General features: G+C 40.6%; 1 protein-coding gene across 3 annotated transcripts in view; it reads left to right on the forward strand.

Annotated features, from left to right (window-relative positions):
- JAK2 (Janus kinase 2) overlaps positions 1-26,188 on the forward strand; it is a 338,377-nt gene that overhangs the window by 4,401 nt on the left and 307,788 nt on the right. Inside the window, exon 2 of one of the 3 annotated variants that reach the window (XM_073635018.1) lies at positions 18,482-18,612. The exons of the other annotated variants lie outside the window; for them this stretch is intronic. The gene's annotated coding sequence lies outside the window, so the exon portion shown is untranslated. The remainder of the gene's footprint in view (positions 1-18,481; positions 18,613-26,188) is intronic. 3 annotated transcript variants of the gene reach the window in all.

Below are 26,188 nucleotides of genomic sequence, written 5' to 3' on the forward strand. Positions count from 1 at the left end.
GAATACACAGTGCATTCCTGTGCGATTCATGTTGTGAACCAGCCCTAACGCTTTTGTTTATTGTTGTTTTTTATTTTGTATATCTACACATAGGACTGTAGTGTAGGTCTACATCAGTCTGATTCATTTTTTTACATTCAATACTACCACCCTTCTCCAGACTGACACTGCTGCTGTCCAAAGGTAACTCTTGCACCTTTATCCAGAGTGGGGGCACTTTAATACAAGAGGTGTGTTTACTAGCCAGATCACCAGGTGAAGCAGAGGGGCAAAAAGCCTAAAAAGAAGATAACAAATGTAGCCACCACATCTAAAGATTGGTATGCTACAATACATTTTCGCTTTTGGGTTTAATACTACTTTCATGGAATACTCATGAATAGGGAGCTGAATTAATTTTGTGTCATTCATATCTGCTTGGAGTGAAACTTTAAAAAAAATTGTGCTATCTTGATTTTCATTATTTTTTGTCTGCCTCCCCCCCATAAGACAAAGTACAGTGGATTGAAAGGATGAGCTCAGGCGTGTTCGCAACTCCACGTGCCCGCGCCCGCCAGGAAGCTTACACTCCGCAGTGCTAATCACAGGCAGTGAGACATTTCCCGATCTGTGCAGCCGCGGATCTGGAAATATCTTGCTGCCTGTGATTAGTGCTGCAGAGTATCAGCTTCCTAGCGGCCACGTGGAGTTCCAAACACCTTAGTGGATTGTCCCATCATTGTGATATGTTTAAGGATAGCTGTGTGGTCAAACAGGGTACCCTCCCTTCTCCTATGTCCATCTAAATCTGACAACGTAGCTAGCAAGGAGATGGCTGCTCGCAATCTGTGCTTCTTAGATGTGCTGTTTGCAGTAAAAGGAGGATCAGGCATGTGGGAACAATCGTCACGTGTGTGTGTGTATATAGATAGATAGATATCTATAGATATAGATATCTCTCTATCAGACTCCTGCTCCCCTACTTGGTCTTAAGAATTGTGGCTTTAATGGCGCACCCACTAAACAAGGGGGTAGTTTCATCTCTGCTTTGCCACCTCTCCACTCGGCTCTCTCACTCCTCATTGGCTCCGACTGCTGTCAAATGGGCACACAGAGTTGGCTTGGGAGTGAGCATGCACGACCAATGGGAAGAATTGGAATTGTATTTGTGATACTTACATTATCTTTGTTTTGAGCATAGATTGAATGACAATTTTGCTTCCATGCCGGTCCTTGTAAAACTGGCCTCAAAAAATGGTTACTATGTCCATTCACGTTATTAAAAGATTGCTTATTTTTCATTCCACTTTTCATTTGATTCAACGGGGTAAAGCAAACACACTTTCTAACATCACAGTTTTCAAAACTGGTCTGCTTTTGTTTCTGGTATAGTGCAAAATATGTTTATTTTTAATCTTTGCACAAAAAGGCAGTCTTTCTTGTAAGTTGGCAGGCAATTGGTGCACAACATCAGCTTTATTCAGCTTTGATGTTATTTGAAATGGCCAATGATTGGCACTCTTACATCGCAGGTCTGAGTCCATTTCCCAGAAGTGACAATGGCTGTATGGAGTTTTGCTTCTTCTCCCCATGTGTAATGAGTAACCTAAAGCAAGATTTTGGAAGAAGTGGTGCATTTACACGGTTGTGGTAGATGGTTATCACTAGGAGGCAGTGTTGTTTATGAGACGTACCCTTACATAATAATGTAGGTGAGCTTGCCAAGATAGTTACTCACATGCTAAATTGCCCTGTTACTGTTAAATTATTTGATCTTTTTTTAGGCAGCATTAAATGGAATGAGTATTTAAAACATAAACATATTATTATGTGTTACGTAATGAAGGAAATCAGTCAGTCACACAGTCATAAGGATGCACAGACTAGAGCTACCTAGTGGGCAGTTTGGTTAGGAGCTAAGTAAGCATCCCCGTCGCATCAAGGAGTAATGCACCCAGTTAGTTATCGGATATGCAATATTCTTACTTGCACTGCAGCTGTGAGAAGGGGGAATCTGGCAACACATGTGGCACTCAGGCTGGGGATCTGTTCTAGTGCATTTTCTATATGAATATGAAGCATGGGGTCCAGAGAGAGGGAACAGGAGGTGGTCACTAGAATAGAAAGTGAGAGGACACAGTACTAAAGCATTTTTCACTTGTGTGACTGATGAGCTCATTACTGCTCCAGGTGAATGTGTTTTTAGAAAGTTAACAAGAATTGTTTTGGAAGTGAAAAACATATATATCATAAATGTTTTTTTTTTTACCCTGCATTCAGGTACTTACTTGTAGAAGGAAAGATCTTGTAGTATTTGATTTCAGTGAGTGCTTAGGGTGTTCCTAAAGTGTAATCTTTTGTAAATTAGCAAATTGTACTTACAAAGTCTGTGAATGCTGTGTAGCAGTGCCTAAAATTTCCATCCCTAGCACATGCATTGTCTACATAGAGAGACTCAGAGCTCTTGTACTCTCTCATTCACCATCTATTTTAACAGTTGTCATCATATATAAAATGTTGATAGTACAGCCCTGGCTGGAGTTGCACCGATACCACTTTTTTAAGACCGAGTACAAGTACCGATACTTTTTTTTTTCCAAGTACTCACCAATACTTTTTTTTAATGTCATGTCATGTGACAGTGGCACTAATATGCAGCACTGATGATGCGTGGACTGTATCATTTTTTTAAATTTATTTTTTTACAATGCTTTCTTTTTTTTGGGAGGGGGAGGGGGTGGAGGACAGTGTCAGTGGTGTGTGTGTGTGTTGTTTTTTTTTTTTTTTTTTTTTTATTTTACAATTTTTAACCTTTTCAATATTTGTTTAATAATAATTATTTTTTTTTTAGCCCTGTTCGGGGTGGCTTTGCTTGAGATACCCCTGACATCTCCCTTTTGAGGTAGGGAAAGGGGCTGAGGACTCAGATTTCCCAGTCTCTGTAGCCTCAGCTGCACTGAAGATGAATGGACAGGAGACAGAGGCTCCTCTATATATACCGATACTAGTATTGATACAACCCTAGTCCTGGCTCTAGAGAATGACACAAATGTTATTTTCACAAATTCTGCTGCCTCAGCTTTTGTGATGCCAATTTGTATATACTCCGGAATATTATGAAGAGTGATCAGATGAATTGCAATTAATTTTAAGTTAATCTAAAAAAAAAAAAAAAAAAAAATTTCAATGCATTTCAACCCTGCCACAAAAGGACCAGCTGACATGTCAGTGATTCTCTTGGTAACACAGGTGTCAGTGTTGATGAGGACAAGGCTGGAAATCCCTCTGTATTGCTTATTGAGTTAGACTAACAGACTGGAAGCTTTAAAAGGTGGGTGGTGCTTGAAATCATTGTTCGTCCTCTGTTAACCATGGTTACCTGCAAGGAAACACGTGCTGTCATCATTGCTTTGCACAAAAGGGGGTTTCACAGGCAAGGATATTGCAGATACTAAGATTGCACCTAAATCAACTATTTATCGGGTCATCAAGAACTTCAAGTAGAGAGGTTCAGTTGTTGTGCAGAAGGCTTCAATGTGCCAAAGAAAGTCCAGCAAGCGCCAGGACCGTCTCATACAGTTGATTCAGCTTTGGGATCAGGGTACCACCAGTACAGAGCTAGCACAGGAATGGCAGCAGGCAGGTGGGAGTGCATCTACACTCGCAGTGAGGCGAAGACTCTTGGAGAATGGCCTGGTGTCAAGAAGGGCAGCAAAGAAGCCGCTTCTCTCCAGGAAAAACATCAGGGACAGACTGATATTCTGCAATAGGTACAGGGATTGGACTGCTGAGGACTGGGGTAAAGTCATGCTTTCTCTGATGAATCCCCTTTCCGATTGTTTGGGGCATCCGGAAAAATCCTTGTCCTGAGAAGAAAAGGTGAGTGCTACCATCAGTCCTGTGTCATGCAAACAGTAAAGTATCCTGAGACCATTCATATGTAGGGTTGCTTCTCAGCCAAGGGAGTGGGCTCACTCACAATTTTGCCTAAGAACACAGCCGTGAATAAAGAATGGTACAAAAACATCCTCTGAGAGCAACTTCTCCCAACCATCCAAGAATAGTTTGGTGAGGAACAATGCCTTTTCCAGCATGATGGAGCACCTTGCCATAATGCAAAAGTGATAACTAAGTGGCTTGGGGAACAAAGCACTGAAATTTTGGGTCTATGGCCAGAAAACTACCCAGACCTTAATCCCATTTAGAACTTGTGGTCAATCCTCGAGGCGGGTGAACAAAAAACCCACATATTCTGATGAACTCCAAGCGTTGATTATGCAAGAATGGGCTGCCATCAGTCAGAATGTAGCCCAGAAATTGAATGACAGCATGCCAGGGTGAATTGCAGAGGTCTTGAAAAAGAAGGGTCAACACTGTAAATATTGACTCTTTGCATAAACTTAATGGTCAATAAAAGCCTTTGACACTTAAAAGATGTTTATAACTATACTTCCGTATACCATAGTAACATCTGAAAAAAGATCTAAAAACACTGAAGCAGCAAACTTTGTGAAAAACTTATATTTGTGTCATTCTCAAAACATTTGGTCATGGCTGTACCAAGACTTGGTGCTTAACCACTTCAGCCTTGGAAGGATTTGCCCCCTTCCTGACCAGGCCATTTTTTGTGGTCGTGTGACGCTGTAACCAAACAAAATGTATGTCCTTTTTTTTTCCCCCCGCAAATAGAGCTTTTCTTTTGCTGGTATTTGATCAGCTCTGCAGTTTTTATTTTGCGACAATTTTGAAAAAAACAATATTTTGTAGTTTTTTTGCTATAATAAATATCCAAAATTAAAAAAAAAAAAAATTTTTCCTCAGTTTAGGCCGATATGTATTCTTCTACATATTTTTGGTAAAAAAAAATCGCAATAAGCACATATTGATTGGTTTGCGCAAATTTTATAGCGTCTACATAATGGGGGATAGATTTGTCATTTAAAAAAAAAATTTTTTTTACTAGTAATGGTGTTGTGGTTTTTTTTTATTTATTTTTTTTTATATCAGGACTGCGATTTTGCAGCAGACAGATCGGACTCTTAACACTATTTTGGGACCATTGACATTTATACAGCGATCAGAGCTAAAAATAGCCATTGATTACTGTATAAATGTCATTGGCAGGGAAGGAGTTAACACTAGGGGTTAACTGTGTTCCTTAAGTATGTTCTAACTGTAGGGGAGATGGGACTGACTAGGGGAGGAGAGAGAGATTGATGTTCATACTTAGTATGAACACACAATCTATCTTCTCTCCCCTGACATAACCGGGATTTGTGTGTTCACACACAAAGATCCTGGTTCCCGCTCGGTCATGAGTGATCATGGGTGCCCAGTAGACATCGTGCCTGCTGGGCACGTGCATCGGCTCCGGGGACATGTGCTGGGCGCGTGCGCCTGCTGTCATGTCTCAAAGGAACGACGTACAGCTATGGCGATTTGCGCAGCTGTGCCAACCTGCCGCAGTATAAGCTGCGGCGGCTGGTCGTCTAGTGGTTAAAGAGGAGCTGCTCACATAATTTGTAATATCATCTTTGCCATTCTGAAGCTTCCCTCCAACCACTTTGCATATTATTTTATATATACTGTGATTCTGTGCTTGCCAAATATGCTGCAGAAATCTCCCTCCACTGAGTCTGGCTGCAGCCATTTTAACTGTGGGCAGCTGAAGCTCCTGCCTGTTCACTTCCTGGGTTTACACAGAGGCACACCTCCAGCTCTGCAGCTCTCAGTGGCCCTCTTATGACTCATCCCCCCTCCCTTCCTGGCAAACTCTGAGTGAGAGAGGGAGCTGTGCATGATGTCATAAGCCTAGGCTTTTTTACCAGACAAGAAACAGCAAGTGGGCTGTATAAGGTATTTACTGGCAGAAAAAAAATGTTTTACTATCCAAAGTTAAAACAACAACAAGGGCAGAGGATTTAATAGATGGTAAGTTGAAAAAGTGATTGAAGGTCCACTTTAATAAAAAAAAAATTGACATGTCTTATCTTTAAACTGATGGCTCGCATTTTGGTATATTTTTATGGTACAACCCCAATTCCAAAAACGTTGGAACTCTGCGTAAAACCTACATAATGAAAATAAAAACAAATATTTTTTTTTAGCTCACTCAAAATACTTCTGACTAGGGCTGGGGAAAAAATCGATTTAAATCTTGAATCGAGTTGAGAGATCAAATCGATTCAAAATTTAAGCAAATCGGTCCTGAGGAGCTGCGGGCAAGGAGTTTTTAGGCGAGGCCGGACACCGCGGACTAGGCCGAAGCCGTGGCCTCGCCTAAAAGCTCATGCCCGCAGCGCCTCAGGACTGGCGCTGTTTCCAAAGAAAAAAAAAAAAACTCGATTTGAATCGTGAATCGATTTTTTTTTTTTTTTTAGGGGAATCTCCCAGCCCTACTTGTGACTATAAAAATGTAAATGAAAGAACTTGTGGAATGTAAAAAAAAAAAATATCAGAAAAGAGAGTTCATGTCCATAAATTGATTTAAGCCACAAATCCTTAATCAAGACATTGGAATCATTTAAAAGTAATAAAACACCTCTTGATGCCTTTGGTGCTGCTCCTCACAATATTTGGGAAATCTACAAACGACATACAAATAGGAAAGAAGAGCGCACACTATGCACAGTAGAGTTAAAGACTTTAATGGTAAAACCAAATGCAAATTGGCCACTCTCACAAAATGAAAATAGAAAAAATCAGGGCTGCTCTGTGCAAAATCCTTGCATAGAGCATCTAAGTATAACCTGTTTGTTATTTCTTCTAGAACGCTTAGTGTACAACCGTCTTAGCTCCTACCTCAATGAAAATAACCTTCTTGACCCATTACAGTCTGGCTTTCGCTCGCAGCACTCCACGGAAACTGCCTTACTAAAATTCACTAACGATTTACTAATTGCTAAAACCAACAGCCAATACTCCTACTACTTGACTTCTCTGCGGCCTTTGATACTGTTGACCACCCACCCGCTCCTTCTCAATAAACTACACTCCCTTGGCCTCCAAGGTTCTGCTCTATCCTGGTTCTCTGCCTATCTATCACAGTGCTCCTTTAGTGTCACCTACAACTCTGTCTCTTTCTCTCCATTGCCCCTTTCTGTGGGGGTCCCCCAAGGCTCTGTTCTTGGACCCCTTCTCTTCTCTATCTACACCTCCTCCCTTGGTCACTTGATAACTGCCCACGGCTTCCAATACCACTTATACACTGCTGACACCCAAATCTATCTGTCTACTTCTCACCTCACTCCTTCAGTCTCCTCTCGCATTACTAACTGACATATCAGCATGGATGTCACACCACTTCCTTAAACTAAATCTCTCTAAAACTGAGCTATTAATATTCCCCCCCGCCCGTGCCCCCCTCCACGACTTTTCCATCAAAATCAACAATGCAACTATCAGTCCCTCCCTTCACGCCAGGGTACTAGGTGTAATCCTAGACTGATTTGTCATTTCAACCTCAAATCCAATCATTGTCAAAAGTTTGTAGAATTCACCTCCGTAACATCTCTAAAATTCACCACTTTTTAACAAATGAAACCACCAAGCTCCTCATTCACTGCCTTGTTATCTTTCACCTTGACTATTGCAACTCCCTTCTCATTGGCCTGCCTCTCCATAGGCTATCCCCTCTTCAGTCTATCATGAATGCTGCTGCCAGACTTATCCATATTACCAACCGCTCAGTGTCTGCCAACCCTCTCCTCCAATCCCTACACTGGCTCCCAATCACCCAGCGAATTAAATTCAAAATACTAACCACAACATATAAAGCCATTCACAACTCTGCCCCGAGCTACATCACCAATCTTGTCTCCAAATATCACCAAAATCGTCCTCTCCGCTCTTCTCAAGACCTCCTACTCTCAAGCTCCCTCGTCTCCTCTTCCCATGCTCATCTCCAGGATTTCTCCAGAGCCTCTCCCATTCTCTGGAATTTGCTACCTCCACTGGTCCGGCTATCCCCTACTCTTGCTACCTTCAGGCGATCCCTGAAAACTCATCTCTTCAGGAAAGCCTATCACGTCTCCAACTAATCTTTTACCACTTCCATCAGCTCATTCCCCACAGTTACAACCTTTTGTACCACCTGCCCCACCCTATTAGATTGTAAGCTCTTCTGAGCAGGGCCCTCTCAATCCTCTTGTAATTTATTGTATTGTCTCCTTTTATATTGTAAAGCGCTGCGTAAACTGTTGGCGCTATTTAAATCCTGTATAATAATAATACTAATATTTAAAATAAACTAACCTTTAGGCCTCATACACACTGGATGTTAACATAACGTTCTAAAAACGCCAGTAGCTTTGCAGTGAGTTTTTCAAAGTGTTTTTTTTTTTTGTAATGTTTTTGCAATAGCGATTTTATCTTTTTTTTTCAATGGATCAAAAATGTTAAAACAGCTGAAAAACTCCTCTCAGAACCTACTAGTTTTGTTTTTTTTAAAGCCAAAAAGCACCCCAGCCAAAAACTGCTGATAACAGCCTATGTGTGCATGGACACATAGGATAACATGATGGGGAGTTTATTGACTGTAGAAAAAAATGTCTGAAGCCAAAAACAGCAGCTGTAAAAACGTCCAGTGTGCATGAGGCCCGAACAGTCACCTTGATTTGTGAAACCCTACTAATTTTCTGTTGGTAGGTAGCTTGGAAAAATATGGCTGATTTCTGCAGCTCCTTTTTATTTTATCAGATTTAAATCAATTAAGCCTGGTACACACGATAAGAATATAAGACGAATGTTCGTCTTATTATTATTATTATTTTTTTTTTGTATGCTAGTCTCGTATCGAAAATGAAGAGGTTACTAAAATTACAAAAATTCTCATACAATAGAATATAACTTCTGAAGTGATGAAATTGTGATGTATTCTTTTGTTTCTGAGCATGCGTGGTCTTGGTCTTCTGATTTTTTTCAGACGAATATTGTACTGCTTAAACAAAAAAACTTTTGTTCTGGTATCATTTGAGAAAACATTTTTTGTGTTTTTGTCCATTCGGATAATTTTGCATGCACTGTCGTGATCAGCTGTCGAAAGCTGCGTACTAACGATCAGATTATCGGACGATTGCTCTGAAAGCGGTATTTTTCGGATGATTTTCTTATCGTGTGTACCTTTTTTTTTTTTTTTTTTTTTTTTTTTTTTTTTTTTGTGGTGTCTGCTTCACAGGGGCTACATTATTTTGCTTAGCTAATCTGATTACAGAATCATGGCAAGCAGAAGTGCCTCTTAGATTATGGGTCTATGCTAGTGGTGCAATGTGTTCACAGAGAATTTCTAAACACTGAAACCTCTGTGAACTAGAAGGGTCAGGGCAAGTTTGCTAACTTCTTACTAATCTACGCACATTTTTGAAATTGTGTACTGTCCCTTGATTGACTTGCTGACTTATTCTTCAATTCCTCAGAACTCACATTTCCCTTTCTGCACTAGTCATAGATAAAAATGATATCTCTATTCAGTCCTTGCGTGTCAGGTTTCTACAAACCATGGTATGTGTATCCTCAAGGGTCCATACCACAGGCTGTCGTATGCTCACCTTGTTTTAAGGATTTTTTTTTTTTTTTTTCGTTAAACAATATGCTTAATGTAGGTAATACAATATATATTTTGGTGTCTAGATGCTATCGTGCTTTGTAAAATGTGGGAAAATGTTGTGTTTTTTTTTTTTTTTTCTTTTTTAATATGCTAAGGTTGCAAATAGATAATCTCGGGAAGTGTTTGCCACCTCCTGGATCGTTGCTTATTTACAATTGACACTTTTAATGAGCACAGATGGTATAGCTTTTACTATGCTTCTGGTGCTCCAACAGCAGGCATGCAGCTCTGCTTCACAGCAGCCATCCTGTCATTTGTCCGCCTCTTGTCCATGCACAAGATACAAAGTATTCCAGAAATTGCTGCTTATGCAAACAAAAGCCGTCATCCTGCCATCCTGGTTTCTGAAATCTTGGTCCAACATAGCCATTCATGGGAATTGTTCCCAATAATAGTATGCAGCAGCAGCCCTGGAGAAGGGGAGTATATTCCCTGGAAATGCATTGGCTTAATTTACATGTTACTACTTTATAATAAACGTCTATGAACCATAGTTTAGCAGTTGCAATTCTCTGGACACCAGGCATTTCTCCCTTTTTATCCATGGATAGACGGGAGAGGTGGGGTGGACAGTGTGTGTGTGTGTAAAAATGACAAGTCTACTGCCTGTGTGCTGGAAGTATAGTGAAAGATATACTGTCAGCACTAATTAAAAGTGTTAAGGGAAAATAACAGGCCATAATCCAGAAGGTCACATTCCCTTCCTTCGATTTTATCTATTTGTAACCCAGCAAATTCTTAAACATGTTTCTTGGAGTTTTGTCTTATAAAGAAGGAATGTTGCTTTTGCCTTAGAAAAACACTTCAGCTTGATTTATAAAAAAAAAAAAAGTGCTTTGTGAATGTCTCACTATTGTGCAAAAGTAACAAATACCCATCGTGTTTGTAGTATTATATGTAACTGTTTCATTGTTGCCTTTCACTGGGCGAATATAAAATTCCCTAACATTTGGTCCTAAGAGAAAAATGGCTGTACGAACATTTGACCATGACTTAACATTTAGCAATAAAGAAAATAACCACTATAGGCTAAGAACATTGGACCAGTGGGGGAACTATTATTGGGGAGGTCACATATTCAGATGCAGCAAAATGTATGGACATAAGAAAATACATTAATTGTGTTCGGCATGGCTGGAGGTGACTTTAGACCCAACATTTTTATTATAAATTTTATTTATTTTTATCCCAGGACTGCGATATTGTGGCGGACAGATCGGACACTTTTTTGATACTTTTTTGGGACCATTGACATTTATAACAACGATCAGTGCTATAAAAATACACTGATTACTGTATAAATGATACTGGCAGTGGCAGGGAAGGGGTTAACATCAGGGGGCGATCAAGGAGTTAAAAATGTTCCCTGGGAGGTGTTTCTAACTGTGGGGGGATGGGACTGACTGGAGGAGAGAGATCGCTGTTCCTGATCACTAGGAACAGCAGCTCTTAAAGCGGCCGATGTACACCTATGGCGGTTTGCGCAGCCGTGCCAACCTGCCACCGTATAACGATGGTGGCTGATCGGCAAATAGTTAAAGATCTGCATTTTGTAGATGGTCGGTCTCAGAATGAATTACTGGAAGTTTCTACACCTTGTGTTTCTGCCAGACTGTGACAGGTAGTTTAAACCCTGTGTATCCTGTTAATGGTTTGCTTTATGCTCACCGTGAAAGTTTGTTATAAGGAAGCCTGTTCAGTCCAAAGGCAAATCTGATAAGGTGTGTGTAATAAAACCCCTTATACTATACATTTACTAAAAGAAAAAAATGTTGCCAACTGCTCCTCTTTTAAGAATATGGTAGCCGAGTCTCGGGCTCCCCTGAACCAAGGTGAGACAGAGAGGGTAAAGTTAATAGCCAATAATGAGAATAGGCCCTGGGCTGAGATGAACGGAACTCGCATATCCACATGTGCAGTGGCTACACCGGTACAGGGTGTATAAATGACAGTCCTAACATTTACCATCTTGGCTCATAAAAATTAGAATTTTAGGTTCTCATTAACATGGATGTTTAGAGACTCAAGCAGGGTCTGGTATAAAAATCCCAGTGTTTTCCTATGGCCAGGGGGCCACAGGTAGATTATACAGAGGCTCTTGGAGGTAAATAGCTGTACACTCTTTTACTGGAGTAAACACCTATTTGCATGGTCATTTACCCGCTCGTGTGTATGATGTAATTCCCAGAAGGCTTCATTCACACGGATGTTTGGAGGTGCAGGCAGGGTCTGGAGTTAAAATTCTGGTGGTTTCCTATAGAAATTTGCTTGTGGGCATGTGAAGCCCACAAGCACAATCTTCCTGGTTATGGTGCTGCTGCTGGACCAGCATGCAACGGCCCGTTCTCGCGCATGTGTAATAATGTGCCGTAGCGGCGCTGTAAAGTATGCAGGTTGCCATAACAACGTGCGTCGTCGGCAGTGCCTGTCCTGTTATGGCAACCTAGCCCTCGGCGCAGCCCACTGACTCCTGGGAAATAACACACATCTCCCAGGAGCAGTAGCGAGCAGAGGCGCCAAGGGAAGTGACGTCAGAAGCCGAGGTGATGGAGGCAGATTTAGAGGGACCACATAGCAACGGGCATAAAAAGCGAAGTAAAAAAAACATTTTCTCCAAATGTTTTTTTTTTTTTTTTAAGTTTTATTTATTTCATGCACATTAATGACATTTTTTTTTTTTTGGGTGGAACTCCACTTTAACCACATATGAGTTATTCCCAAAAAGCAGAGGTTTTTGTGTTTGAAGGAAATGCATCAGGTGCACACGTGCAGGAAAACACTGATATAAATAAACATCAACGTTTACTCAACTACTAATGTGTACAGCCATTAATCTCCATGGCCAGTTGTGGGCGCAACCTGCGGCTCCTCAGCTGCAGGAAAAAGTCCATATTTTACACCAGACCATGCTTGCTCCTCCAACATTTTGTGTAAAAGAAGCCAAACGTGAAGGGGTTTGGGGAATATGCCATAACTGCATGCACAGGTAAACCCTGATGCTAGAGACCATTGGGGTTTACTCAAGTACCAGTGAATACAGCCATTTATCTCTATGGTTGTTTGTACTCATCCCCTAATCCCCCTACAACACCCATTTATACACTAGCTCCATCTTTTGCCTCCAAAGCTCTGCTTCAAATTGTAAGACCTTCAATGAGTGTTGAGAAGTCTAAAGTTACTCAGATAAATTCTGAGTTAGAGAATTATTTTTTTCTGGAGTATACCTTCATGTTAAATTTAATTTGCAGTGAATGGCAACAAGAAGATCCTTTTTGTTTAATCTGTCTCTTTGCTGTTGATGAAGACAAAAATTTGTACAAAATGTCCTAAGACAGATGGCAGTCTTAACTAGAAAATATCACTTAACCTTTAATGATACAGAAATCCTTAACCAGCTGGGTGCTAGGTTGTTATTAACCCTTTGTTACCAGGCCATTTTTTCAGTTGCCAATGCTGTGATAGTTTGACTGGCAATTACTCTGTCATGCAACTCTGTACAAAATACATTTTATATCGCCGCTTTGAAACAGAGCGTTCTTTTGTTGGTATATAATAATCATGGCTATGCTTGTTTCTGTCATTGCCTGTGGTAATTGTGTAGCTTATAAAGGTTGGTAATCGTATAGTACAGGGATATGCAGTTAGCGGACCTCCAGCTATTGCAAAACTACAAGTCCCATCATTCCTCTGCCTCTGGGTGTCATGCTTGTGGCTGCCAGAGTCTTGCTATGCCTCATGGGACTTGTAGTTCTGCAACAGCTGGAGGTCCGCTAATTGTATATCCCTGGTATAGTATATTGTCTTTGAAGTAATCATTTGAGATTTTCCAGTGTGGAAAAAAAAGGTTTATTGTAGAGCAGCAAACAGTCATTACACTTAGCATTCGTCAGAAGAAACCTACATTAGTTTAGAAAAAAAGTTGTGGTGTGTTTGGGGAAAAAGTAATCTCTGAAAATGTGGCAGATCTTGTACTTTTGAAGATGGTCGGAGGTCTGCTATGTATAGTCAATTACAAGGTAAGTGTGCACATGTATTTTGCAGTTCAGCTGTCACTTTTTTATTTATTTATTTTTTTACTGCTAAAGCTGGATATTATCTATTATGCATATTTTGCTTGGTTATTGTTCAATTATTATTACTATTCTAAATGTCTGCTTACAATGTGTTGGGGGGGGGGGGGTGTAATAATCATTTGCACTGCGTCCTGGTCAGTCCACCTAAACCTATTTTTTGGTAATAGGTAGATGCTATTGGAAACCATCAACTGGCAGTGAAATAATCCTAAGATATGACAGTGGCAATATATCCCCACTGGAGCTTTCTGATCTACTGCCCCTCCAGGCATAAAATATTCAGAATTTTATATATATATATATATATATATATATATATATATATATATATATATATATATATATATATATAATAATGTATATGTATATATGTATATATGTGTGTGTGTGTGTTCAACCCTGCAGGGGTTGAACGAAAAAAAACCTTAGGCGCTCGCTATACCAACTATGTGATGTTAGTACAGTGATCTGCATACCGAGCCTTTGTGGTCTTACAGGGGGGCTTCACCCCCCCTCCATCCCCGCCGGAACACACCGGTCAGTGCTCACAGCCATTGGTAATCAACGCTGATTGGATGCTGGTTTTCCAGCATGCCTGTTCGACAGAAGCCGGCCAGGCTGGTGTACACACGGGTTGAATGTCGGCCGGGATTTTATTAACTCTTTCTGCTGCATTGTCCATGTTGCATATCAAATGAGAATGAGCGTGCGATGCCCTTATAATTGCTGCAGCAGATTAGTTGATCTCGATGGTGCAAAGATCTGAATGCCAAATACTAGAATGGAACTGGAATTTAATTGGCATCTTTTCAAATGGGTTGGTTTTTGGGAGGATTGACCCTTTTTTAAATCGACCAGTGCAGTGTTTAATCATTATATGTTAAAATTAACCGTGTGTGAAATAGACTTTATTTTCAGTTTGCTACTAAGGTACTTCTGATGATGTGTGTCCTGTGTGGCTGCTGCTTTTTCTTTTTTTTTTTTTTAAATGTTACTTAAATGCAGGCTATGATGGTGGTATCACCTGGAGCACAACAATCACAGCAGATTGCTTGCTGTACAGCACCTCTATTCAGGAAACATCTTGTATTCTTTTCAGTGAATGCTGCACAGCAAGCCCCTGCTGTCGGTTTCACTGCTGGGACTTCAACGATGACATCACTGTCAGGGGCTGCATGTAAGTAACCTTCTTCAGGAAAGAAGTAGCACGCACCATTAGAGGTAACTTACTGGTGCCTAGCTATTGCCTCATTGTTTTTACCACACTACAGCTTTAATGTTGAGCTAGCTGCCTCTGAAAACTTGTTTTCACAATACAGACCTGTGCACATTATGACGTGATAATATATTTAATTACAGATACAAATGTAGTGTGGTTTAGCAATGAACTGATACATCATGGAAGAATTATGTCTATACATACAGCTGTACTTGTCTCTTGTGCTTGCGGTTAGGAAACTCTCCCTCTGGTTAAGCTGTGATAAGAAAACAATGGCTAGTAACTGATGTGAGTACTTGTTGTTTAACCACCGTATTGATGAGCCACGCCCAGCAAATGACATGCTGAAACAGTAGGAAATAGAGTAGCAAGCATATAAGTTTTCTAGGATCTATTTATAGTTGAAGATCAATACTAGTGATTGTAGTTTTATTGTTCTGCAGGCCTAAATGTAGGACTATACAAGCATTACAATGCATATCTTTTTCACTCTAAAAAAAAGACATATATTAAAATGCAACACAAGTGAGCTAGATGGCTGCATGTAGCAGCTTGCGCTTATCAACACAAGGGGCCGTGTGATTATATGTGCAATGTTGCTCTTAAAGTGATACTTTTTTTTTTTTTTTCTTTAAAAATAACAAACCTGTTATACTTGCCTGACCTGTGCAGTGGTTTTGCACAGAGCAGCCTAAATCCTCCTCATCTTGGGTCCTTCATCGACGCTTCTGGTCCCTCCCTCCTGTCGAGTTGTCCCACAGTAAGTAGCTGGCTATGGGGCTACCTGAGCCACGGTTCGGCCCCGCTCACTCTCTATCCTCATTGGCTAACTGACTTTGACAGCAGTGGGAGCCAAAGGCACTGCTGCTTTGTCTCAGCCAATCAGGAGTTAGAGTCTCGAACGTGATGGCTGAGGCACGTGTGCACATCGCTGCAACAAGATGGGGCTCAGGTAAGTATTAGGAGGGCAGCTGCACACAAAAGGCTTTTTATCTTATTGTATAGAATGCATTAAGCTTAAAAAACCTGCCTTTACAACCATTTTAAAGTGCTTGTAAAGGCAAAAGTTTTTTTACCTCGGTGCATTCTCTGCATTAAAGAGGAAGTAAACCCTGATGGGTTTTACTTCCTATTTTCCCCTGCTTTCCCCTGCTTTCCCCTGCAAAGTAAAAGCATAATGGGCTAGTATGCATCGCACCTAGTGCCTGTTCGCACAGTTTGCTGAAGACAAGCAGACTAAGGACATGGATTACTGGAACCATGTCCTGTGGTCTGATGAGACCAAGATAAACTTATTTGGTTTAGATGGTGTCAAGCTTGTGTGGCGGCAACCAGGTGAGGGGTACAAAGACAAGTGTGTCTTGCCTACAGTCAAGCATGGTGGTGGGAGTGTCATGGTCTGGGGCCGCATGAGTGCTGCTGGCACTGGGGAGCTACAATTCATTGAGGGAACCATGAATGCCAACATGTACTGTGACATACTGAAGCAGAACATGATCCCCTCCCTTTGGAGACTGGGCCGCAGGGCAGTATTCCCACATAACGACCCCAAACACATCTCCAAGACAACCACTGCCTTGCTAAAGAAGTTGAGGGTAAAGGTGATGGACTGGCCAAGCATGTCTGCAGACCTAAACCCTATTGAGCATCTGTGGGGCATCCTCAAACGAAAGATGGAGGAGCGCAAGATCTCTAGCATCCACCAGCTCCATGATGTCATGTTGATGGAGGAGTGGAAGAGGACTCCAGTGGCAACCTGTGAAGCTCTGGTGAACTCCATGCTCAAGAGGGTTAAGGCAGTGCTAGAAAATAATGGTGGCCACGCAAAATATTGACACTTTGGGCCCAATTTGGACATTTTCACTTAGGGGTGTACTCACTTTTGTTGCCAGCGGTTTAGACATTAATGGCTGTGTGTTGAGTTATTTTGAGGGGACAGCAAATTTACACCATTATGCAAGCTGTACTCTCACTAGTTTACATTGTAGCAAAGTGTCATTTCTTCAGTGAAAATGTAGGGAGCCTTCGCGCTACTAAGATGTGTTCCAAGTGAAGTCTTATAAAACTATACAGCTTCAAATAAAGTTAATAAATAAATAAATAACAAAGTGTATGTCGTGCATTAAAGTGCAATCAGATAAATCGAAAAAAGCTGTCTGCAGCAGAATCTTCCAGTGTATCACAATCCACTCTCAGTAGATACCAATCATAAAGTGATCCCGCGCTACAGCAGAAATGTGCAAAAGACTTATCACTAAATAAAATGAATAAACGTTGTGTAAATATAATTCAATAATTAAGAAATAGTACAAGTGCGAAAGTGATAAGTCCATAAATTGGTAAATCAATCCGGGGCATATGATTCAGTGTGATAATCTCTTAATTAAATAATTTTATAATAAATGTCCAAAAGAAGGGACTCGTGTAAAAGCAGTCACGTGATGACGTAACGCGTAGGGAGTGGCCAGAGGTTGAAGTATACCGGAAGTGATGTGAGAGCGGCGTCCAGTTTACCAATTTATGGACTTGTCATTTCTTCAGTGTTGTCACATGAAAAGATAGAATAAAATATTTACAAAAATGTGAGGGGTGTACTCACTTGTGTATATGTGTATAGATATAGATATATATATAGATAGAGAGAGAGAGAGATAGAGAGATATATATATATATATATATATATATATATATATATATATATATATATATATATATATTTAATAATCTCTCATTTTGCATACATTTGTGTTGTGGTTGTGGGCTGCTACCCGTAGTGGTCTTGCTGCGGCATAAAACACAGGCGCAACAACACGTGACAGGACCACCCACCAACACTGGGGATGCTTCAGAAATCTCTGCCTATAGGCTCCTCAGATGTAAATCCAGCCCTGAGCCTCTCAGATGACCCTGCAAGTAGTGAGAAAGCGAGACCTGTTACAAATACAAGAGTGGAGTGGCTGGCAAAATGTGTTGGAGGAGTAATAGAGAATCCTTTGCAGCAAAGGTGTGGAACATTACAAAAGGCCCTGACTTTTTCCTATCAGAGCAGTGGAGACTGGTAGTTAAAGCTGAACCCTGAAAAGGTATCAAGGGCACAAAGTGATTCAGCTCTGTATTCTTAATACACCATTAAGGTATCTGTGAATGTTTTCACCCAAAATGAACAATTTATAAATTGGTTTCAAATGAAAAAATAAATGAATACAAATACTTATTACCCCAAATGTTTTTTAATGCAAGAAAGATTGTCCATTCGATTAAAGCTGTGCCATGTTCCTTCCATATAATAAGAACAAATCTAATGTTGGGATTTTTTTTAGGCATTTGAAGACCTATATAAACAACTGTTAATAATGAATAAACTTTTATTTTTTATCAAAAACAGAATTCTAACAACTTTTCCGATTTATACAATGTACATAAAGCACAACCAACATTTAATGGGCAGATGAAAGCCCCATTTTTAAGAGACTGGCAGTTATATCTGCCCATTGAATGTTGAGCATGGTGATCATTGTACATTGTATCAATCACTGGATGGGTTTTATGTAAGAATTCTGTTTTTAATAATGACAAACTTTTGTAATTTTCTTTTTTTTTTAACAGTTTATACTGTATAGGTGTTCAAGTGCCTAAAAAACCAACCAACATTAGAGTGGGATGCAGAAAAAATACATGTTAACCTTAAAATGAAGCAGCAGCAAAGGTGCCTGAAGGACAAAATAACAAAACTAAAGGTGAGAAATTAATGGCGATTTAAGCCAGGCCAGTATCCGCATTTTATGCAGGAGTGGTGACAATTTGTGCCACAACATAGCCAACTGATAGGGTTGTTTACATAATCAAGGATTTTATTGCTGGACACTCCTGTTGTCCATGTTTCTCTTTTCTGTATTGTGGGGTTAAAGTGGATGTAAACCCTCGCATATACCCAGTGAACAGCCTCAGGTGATGCACAGCAATGAAACAAATCTCCCTACGTAAGCTTTACTTGTATATCTGCTGTCTTCAGCTTTATATACTGTTTGGAAAGAGCGCATCGTGTTAGGATTTTCACTTCCACATTCAGCAGTAGCAGTGTAGTGTTGGATTACACTGGGAGACAGCTGATTGGAGTAAAGGTACACACCCACCTCTACATAGGCAGAAACTTTCAGAGCTGCCCTTAGAGTAGCTTTCTGATAATTTAGTTATAGCACCCACCCTGACACAAAATTCAGGCTGGTGTTATTACATGTGTTGGAAAACGTGTCAGAAGTTATGCTGATAACAGAAGAATGAAGCTTAGAAAGCCACAGGACTTAGTGCTTTGAAGACCCAGCTCAAATTTTATGAATCGGGTTTACATCCACTTTAAGTGTAGTGTTTCATGTATTATAAGACTTTAACACCAGCATGATGGGATTTCCCTGTTGTAGCACTATGCAATGGGGAGAAATCGCCCTGATACTTTTTAGAGTAGCACTTAACAAAATTAGGGATTTTCATTTTAATGGGCATTGCAGTTTCTTTTTAAAATCATTATTTTGATCTGTCTATTCTCAGCTTAATTAATATACCTAAGCTATCATAGTAATTTTGTTTTTTTTGCCCCCCTTTATTTTCAGCAGTATGTAGCAAGTGTGATTTGATGGCAGACCGTCATTTTCTTAAATTTACGCACAAAAAAATCCCAAAAGCTGTTCGCTATTTTAAATATTGCATGATGAGTATTGCACAAAAGTTGTTGTATCATTGTTCAAGTTCTGCCTTAAGAAGTTTCACAATATGGGCTGGTTGCACAATACAAAGGTAATCTGTCATGCTTTGTTTTGTCAGCGCAGACTTTAAAAGATTTTTTAAACCAGACAAGTGTGTGCTCTTCATTGCTACTGTTCACCAGTGGCCAAATCACTTGGAGTTTTTGAATGTAGCTGCATGTCCGGTTTTCGGTCTGTACCTGTGCATTGGCAGAAAAGTTAAGGTGACAACTCATGTTAATGCAACACACAGGAAACGTGTGAATGGACCCTGAGGGTATTAGGCTATAATAAGGGGTATATTGACCGTGGAAATCAGTTTGATTAGTTATTCTAGGAAATAATTTGTAGCATGATCATTTTTGAGCAAGTATTTGCTTCTTAGACAAAATCATTAGTTGTCCTATTTGTTTGTTTTAAAATTAACTTGTTTTCTCCTTGTGGCTGCGTGTACGTGCCTTTTTTTTTGTTCCTGTGTTACTCTATTAACCTGCTGTATAGGAAGTCATCCAGTGTATGCCCCAAACTGTGGAACCTAAATAACGACAGAGACTCTAGCCCTGCTGTCATGTAACAGCACTGGGTGTCTGAGCAGCCAATCCCTAAACACTGGTGCTGGCATAGGAAGGAAGATGATGGAGTCGCATGCTCCCTCATGCCATTAAGTATATGTCACTTTGCTGCTCCAGGTGAAGGTAAGTATAAGCAATGGTGGGGGGCTAGCAGTAACCCTATTAGGCTGGATTCACACCTATGCATTTTTAGTGCTTTTTGCATTTTGCAGATTTGCACTACAGAACATGTTCCATTGGAAACCATGTCGAATGGACTGTAGTGCAAATCTGCAAAATGCAAAAAGCACTAAAAATGCAAAGGTGTGAATCCAGCCTTACTGACACCAATGTGTATACTAAGTTGATGCATTTAAATAAACAAACAGCCGCAATAGCAGCCTATAAAACCTGGCTGCTGGCCATATTGTAGAAGTGGTCCAGCAGCTATACAGTTGCCCTACTACAGTGCATCTTTTCCTCCACCTTGCATGTAAAAAATTAACCCGGAAGTGCTCGGAGCTGCCACTTTCCAGCTAGGAGAGCTGGGTAAAGCAGCAGATCAAGGACCCTGTGTCCTTGTTCAGAGTTGCCGAAGTGCAGGGGAGGCATGAGGGGTCCAAAAGACCTCTCCATTAAGCACGTAAGGACCAAGCCTATTTCTGACACTTGTTATTTACAAGTTAAAATTGGCATTCTTTTCTAAAAAAAAATTACTTAGAACCCCCAAACATTTTTTATATAAAAATAAATAAATATATATAATATAAAAAATGTTTGGGGGTTCTAAGTACATTTTTTTTTTTTTTTTTTTAAGAAAAGAATGCCGATTTTAACTTGTAAACAACAAGTGTCAGAAATAGGCTTGGTCCTTAAGTGGTTAATACGCACACACACACACACGACGGAAAGTATTTAGACTCCCCTTAAATTTTTCACTTGCTATTTGCATTTTTAAGTTTCATTTTTTTTTTCCTCATTGTACGCACAGCACCCCATATTGACAGAAAAACACAGAATTGTTGACATTTTTGCACATTTATTAAAAAAGAAAAACTGAAATATCACATGGTCCTAAGTATTCAGACCCTTTGCTGTGACACTCATATATTTAACTCCGGTGCTGTCCATTTCTTCTGATCATCCTTGAGATGGTTCTACACCTTCATTTGAGTCCAGCTGTGTTTGATTATATTGATTGGACTTGATTAGGAAAGCCACACACCTGTCTATATAAGACCTTACAGCTCACAGTGCATGTCAGAGCAAATGAGAATCATGAGGTCAAAGGAACTGCCTGAAAAGCTCAGAGACAGAATCGTGGCAAGGAACAGATCTGCCCAAGGTTACAAAAAAAAAATGATGATGGGACTGTGACGTAATAAGGGGTGGGGTCACAGTGTGACATCACCCAGTGACCACGCCCCATCCCTATATAAGTCGTTGTGGACCGCGCACACGGCATTACAGTGGAAGAGAGCGTTGTGTCAACATCGGAAGAAGAGAAGAGGGAAGAAGACGGCAGAGAAGACAGTGCTAACGCTAGTAAAAGAGCGGCCAAAAGAGCAGAAGATAGCGGAGGAGCCTGGCAGAAGATACCGGAGAGCGAGAGAAGAACTGGAGAGCACGGAGAAGAGGCCGGGGAGCGCAGGGAAGAAGGAAGAGACCCCGAAGTTGGAAGAAGACCCCCGGAGCTGCCTAATAAATTATTTTAAAAACCTGTCTAGTGTGTTTTTTTTATTGACACTTTTTTTCCTAGGTGAATGGATAGGAGTACGATGTACCCCATACTCATTCACATAGGGTGGGGGGCCGTGATCTGGGGGCCCCCTTATTAAAGGGGGCTTCTGGATTCTGATAAGCCCCCCGCCCGCAGACCCCGACAACCAACGGCCAGGGTTTTTGGGAAGAGGCCCTTGTCCTTATCAACATGGGGACAAGGTGCTTTGGGGTGGGGGGGGCCGCAGGGCGCCCCCCTGCCCCAAAGCACCTACCCCCCATGTTGAGGGTATGCGGCCTGGTACGGTTCAGGAGGGGGGGGCCTCTTGCTCTTCCCCACCCCCTTTCCTGACTGGCCGGGCTGCGTGCTCGGATAAGGGTCTGGTATGGATTAGGGGGGGACTCTCACACCGTTTTTTCGGTGTAGGGGGTGCCCCTTAAAATCCATACCAGACCCAAGGGCCTAGTATGCTCTTGGAGGGGGAACCCATGCCGGTTTTTTATTTAAAAATTGGTGCGGAGTTCCCCCTCATGATCATCTGAGCACAAGTCGCTTGCCAAAGTCAGATCATGCGAGATGGCGATCCGACTTTGGTCCGACTTTAATGATAGTCAATGGGCTGAAGTAGGATCAAAGTCGGACCAAAGTAGTACAGGGAGCATTTTCAAAGTCGGACCGACTTGTGTCGGACCAGTTAGGATGGCTCCCATAGGAAAACATTGATTTTCACACGTCATGCGACATGAGCTCCCAATTTCGGAGCGTTTGTCGCACTAGTGTGAACCCAGCCTTATTTGTGTGTTGTGATTAAACTTGGCAGGCTGCCCAGATTTTTTTTTTTTTTCCCCAGCTGTGAAAACTCGCTGCACTTGTTAGAAAGAATCGTGACATGCTGTTTTAAAGATTGGGAACAGAAAAAGATTGCGATTTTGATTTTTAATGCTTAATCGTGCAGCTCATACATCGATTTAAATGCATTCATTGATTGGTTATTCTGTGTTGCACTCGTATTAGTTGATTTATTTATCACAGATGGTTGTTGAGTGACATGCAACTGTTTATTGGACTGTTTTTTTAATACAAAATTGCTACCACATAGGGGGCTTGTCAGTCCCCTTGCTATAACAAAAAAGTGAAGTGAAAAAAAATGCCTTTTTAAAAAATAAACTTTTTGAAAGCCCCTCATGCACATACATATGCACATGTGTACATAAATGAGGACGACACATGTTGAGTATTGCTGTCCATGTCGGAATGTAACGAATAATTCTAGGGCCATCATTTATGGTTACCCCTAAAGTTTGTGATTTGCAGTCTTGGGTACTGTAGCTTGTCACTGTGTCACGCATACAATTTCAAGTCTTTATATATTTGGTATCAATTTACTTAACTGTGTCTCCTCTTTTCTTGTTCAAATATTTTATTAAATCAAAACATACAGTAGATCTGTAAATTGATCTCTATGTACTATCTAATTTCTTGAGACGAGACCCTCCAAGACAGTACAAATATCCCCCCAAATTACCCCTTTTTGGAACGTAGACAGTCCAAGGTGATAAGTAAGAGGCATGGTGAGTTTTTTGAAGTTGTAATTTTTTGTAAAACTAAGAATTTATTATTATTATTTTTTTAATAAATACTGTCCCCAGTGCAGTACAGGGTCCTCATAGGACTGGTGTGGCAGTGATTAGGGACACCGACTTGTGACAGTATGTAAAAATAAAATAATAAATAATACATTTTATTTCAATTTTTTTATTACATTTTTGTTTGTGTGTGGGGTGTTTAATTTTTTACAAACTGATCAGAGCAATACAGTGATACCATAATAAAAATGTACTACTCTGGGGAAGTGATAGATTATTTATTTATTTTTTTTTTTTATACACATCGATTGCTTATGCCAGTGAATTTCACTGGTATAAGCAATTGTTTTTACTGAATAAAAAAGGTTAATTTAATATATACTGTTGTGATTGGCCAGAGCAAAGCACATGGTTCAGATGGGCTGTGATTGACCCTGTCTGTACCATGTGATCACTGTGACAGTCACAGCTAGCAACACAATTGTCAACAATGAATGGCATGAAAGGAAGCCATCCAATGTGTACAGTTGTCATGTGATCTGCTGTGATTGATCACATGGTACTGGCAGCAGGCCGGTCCAGTGGACACATCACATCATAGGACATCTGGAAGGATGAATTTCCCACCCAGTCATCAATTGACAATAAGCTGGGCGGGAAGTGGTTAATGATACTCCAATCATTGAATCAATATTTAGTCACTTCTATATAGCAGATATGCAGATCAGGAGTCCAAACATCTTTGCCTACATATAGATTTCAGGCAGGTAACTCGCTAAGAGATGAAGCATGATTGAGGATAACTGTGCTGCATTTCCAGTGCCAAATCTAAAGGTAATGCTAGCAGCTCCTCTGTTCCCTGTCCTAACAGGTTTCCTTGCAGCCTTCAGAAGTTCTTATATAAATTTCAGCAGACAAAAAAACATAGTAGAGGAACAACGTTTTGCTTGTCCAACTGAGTACCAAAGGTAATTTCTTACCATTCACCGGTTTGAATTTAGCAGAGGAAGTTGCAATACAGAAAATCCCTTGTGGATTCTTGCAGAAAGTCTCTGAATAAATGAAGAGGCTGCTGTCTCCACTTAGTAGCTCTTTTCTGCCAAATCCACTGGAGAGAAAAAAATGAAAACAAACGCAAAGCTGCCTTCATTCCTGACCGGGGTCTGTTGTAGACAATGCAAGGTTACCACATGCCACTGAAGGTGTGCTAAACTTCATCTCTAATTCTTTCATTGCATTGACATTTCCTGGCATGAAGCGTTAATTATTTTATGGGTGACTGACATGCCTACTGTGGATGACAGATGGTTGAATCTGATGAAGGCCATTGCAGCTCCTCGGCTCTTGTTTGAGTCTAATCAGTGCCCAGCATTTCTGTACTGACATGAAGCATGGACAGGATTAAAAGGATAATACTTTTCATGTTGGCAGAGAGTTTGTTTTTTCTTTTATTGTACTACAGATTCATGCTAAACAGAGCACACTAACAAAAGATGTTTTTTTCAGATAAGCTATAAACAAAGTAGCAAGTAAGTCTTGTCTAAGCAGACTTTGGGGTTGATTTACTAAAGGAGTAGAAGCTGTTTACTTGGCAAAGTGAATCTTCACTATACAAAGTCAATGATAGTAAATAAAGCTACAGAGAGTACAGTTACAATGCATTGCAATATGGGAGGAATCAGAGGGCCCTGCTCATTAGAGTTTACAATCTAGGAGATTGATTGATTAGCTCCTTAGCTTGCACTCATTAGCAGTTGCCATGCTGTAGCTGCGCACTGCCTGCATTTAAATACTGTATTTATTGGCGTATAACACTCACTTTTTCACCATGAAAATCGTGTGCAAATAGCGTGTGCGTGTTATACACCAATACTTCAATTTTAGTTGCCTCGGAGGGGACAGAGAGGGGGGCAGGACGAGCGCCGTCAGATTACATACAGTGGGAATCTCCTGTTTACTTGGCGGCCTCTGTAATAGGAAGTCCCGTCTCCTGGGCCACCATTGATCCACTGTTCTGTCTACATACAGTGAGAATCTCCTATGGTAATCTGTTGGTGCCCATCCCACCCCCCTCCCTGTCCCCTCTAGGCTGCAGATGGGCATCAATCAGACTGCATTGATGGCAATGGTGAGGCTGCATTGATGTGGACTGAGGCTGCATTGATGGCACTTGTGAGGCTGCAGATGGGCACTGACCCTTATTTTGCCTCAAAGTTCCTTTAAGTTTTTTTTTTCCTGAAACTTCTCTCTTAAAATGAATTTGCGCGTTATACGCCGATAAATACGGTAATCTGTACTTACTGTCAGGTTATTGAGAAATCATGGATAAATACAACCTTGCAAGGTTTCAAACACCAACTGTACCACATACTGTAGGGGTCTGTATGTGTCCTTCATGAATTTGTATCTGCAACCTCTTGTGTTTTGTCATGTAGCATTCCCTCTGTAGATAACATAGAAACATAAAGTGACAGCAGAAAAAAAGACCCAAGTGGTCCATTGAGTCCTCCCCGTTTTTATGTATTATTATTTTTTTTTTTTTTACTTTTTGGCAGAGTATAGATCTATATTGTGTCCCAAGCATATTTGAATCCACTTGCTGTTGACTGACTCATTACCTCTGCTGGAAGTTTATTCCATATATCAACTACTGTTTTGGTAAAATAAAATAACGTTCTAAGGTTAGCTGTGAAATTTCCTCCTGCAAGTTTGAGGTC

Source organism: Aquarana catesbeiana, linkage group LG01 (assembly GCF_042186555.1).
Source record: "Aquarana catesbeiana isolate 2022-GZ linkage group LG01, ASM4218655v1, whole genome shotgun sequence".
Classification (NCBI taxonomy): domain Eukaryota; kingdom Metazoa; phylum Chordata; class Amphibia; order Anura; family Ranidae; genus Aquarana; species Aquarana catesbeiana.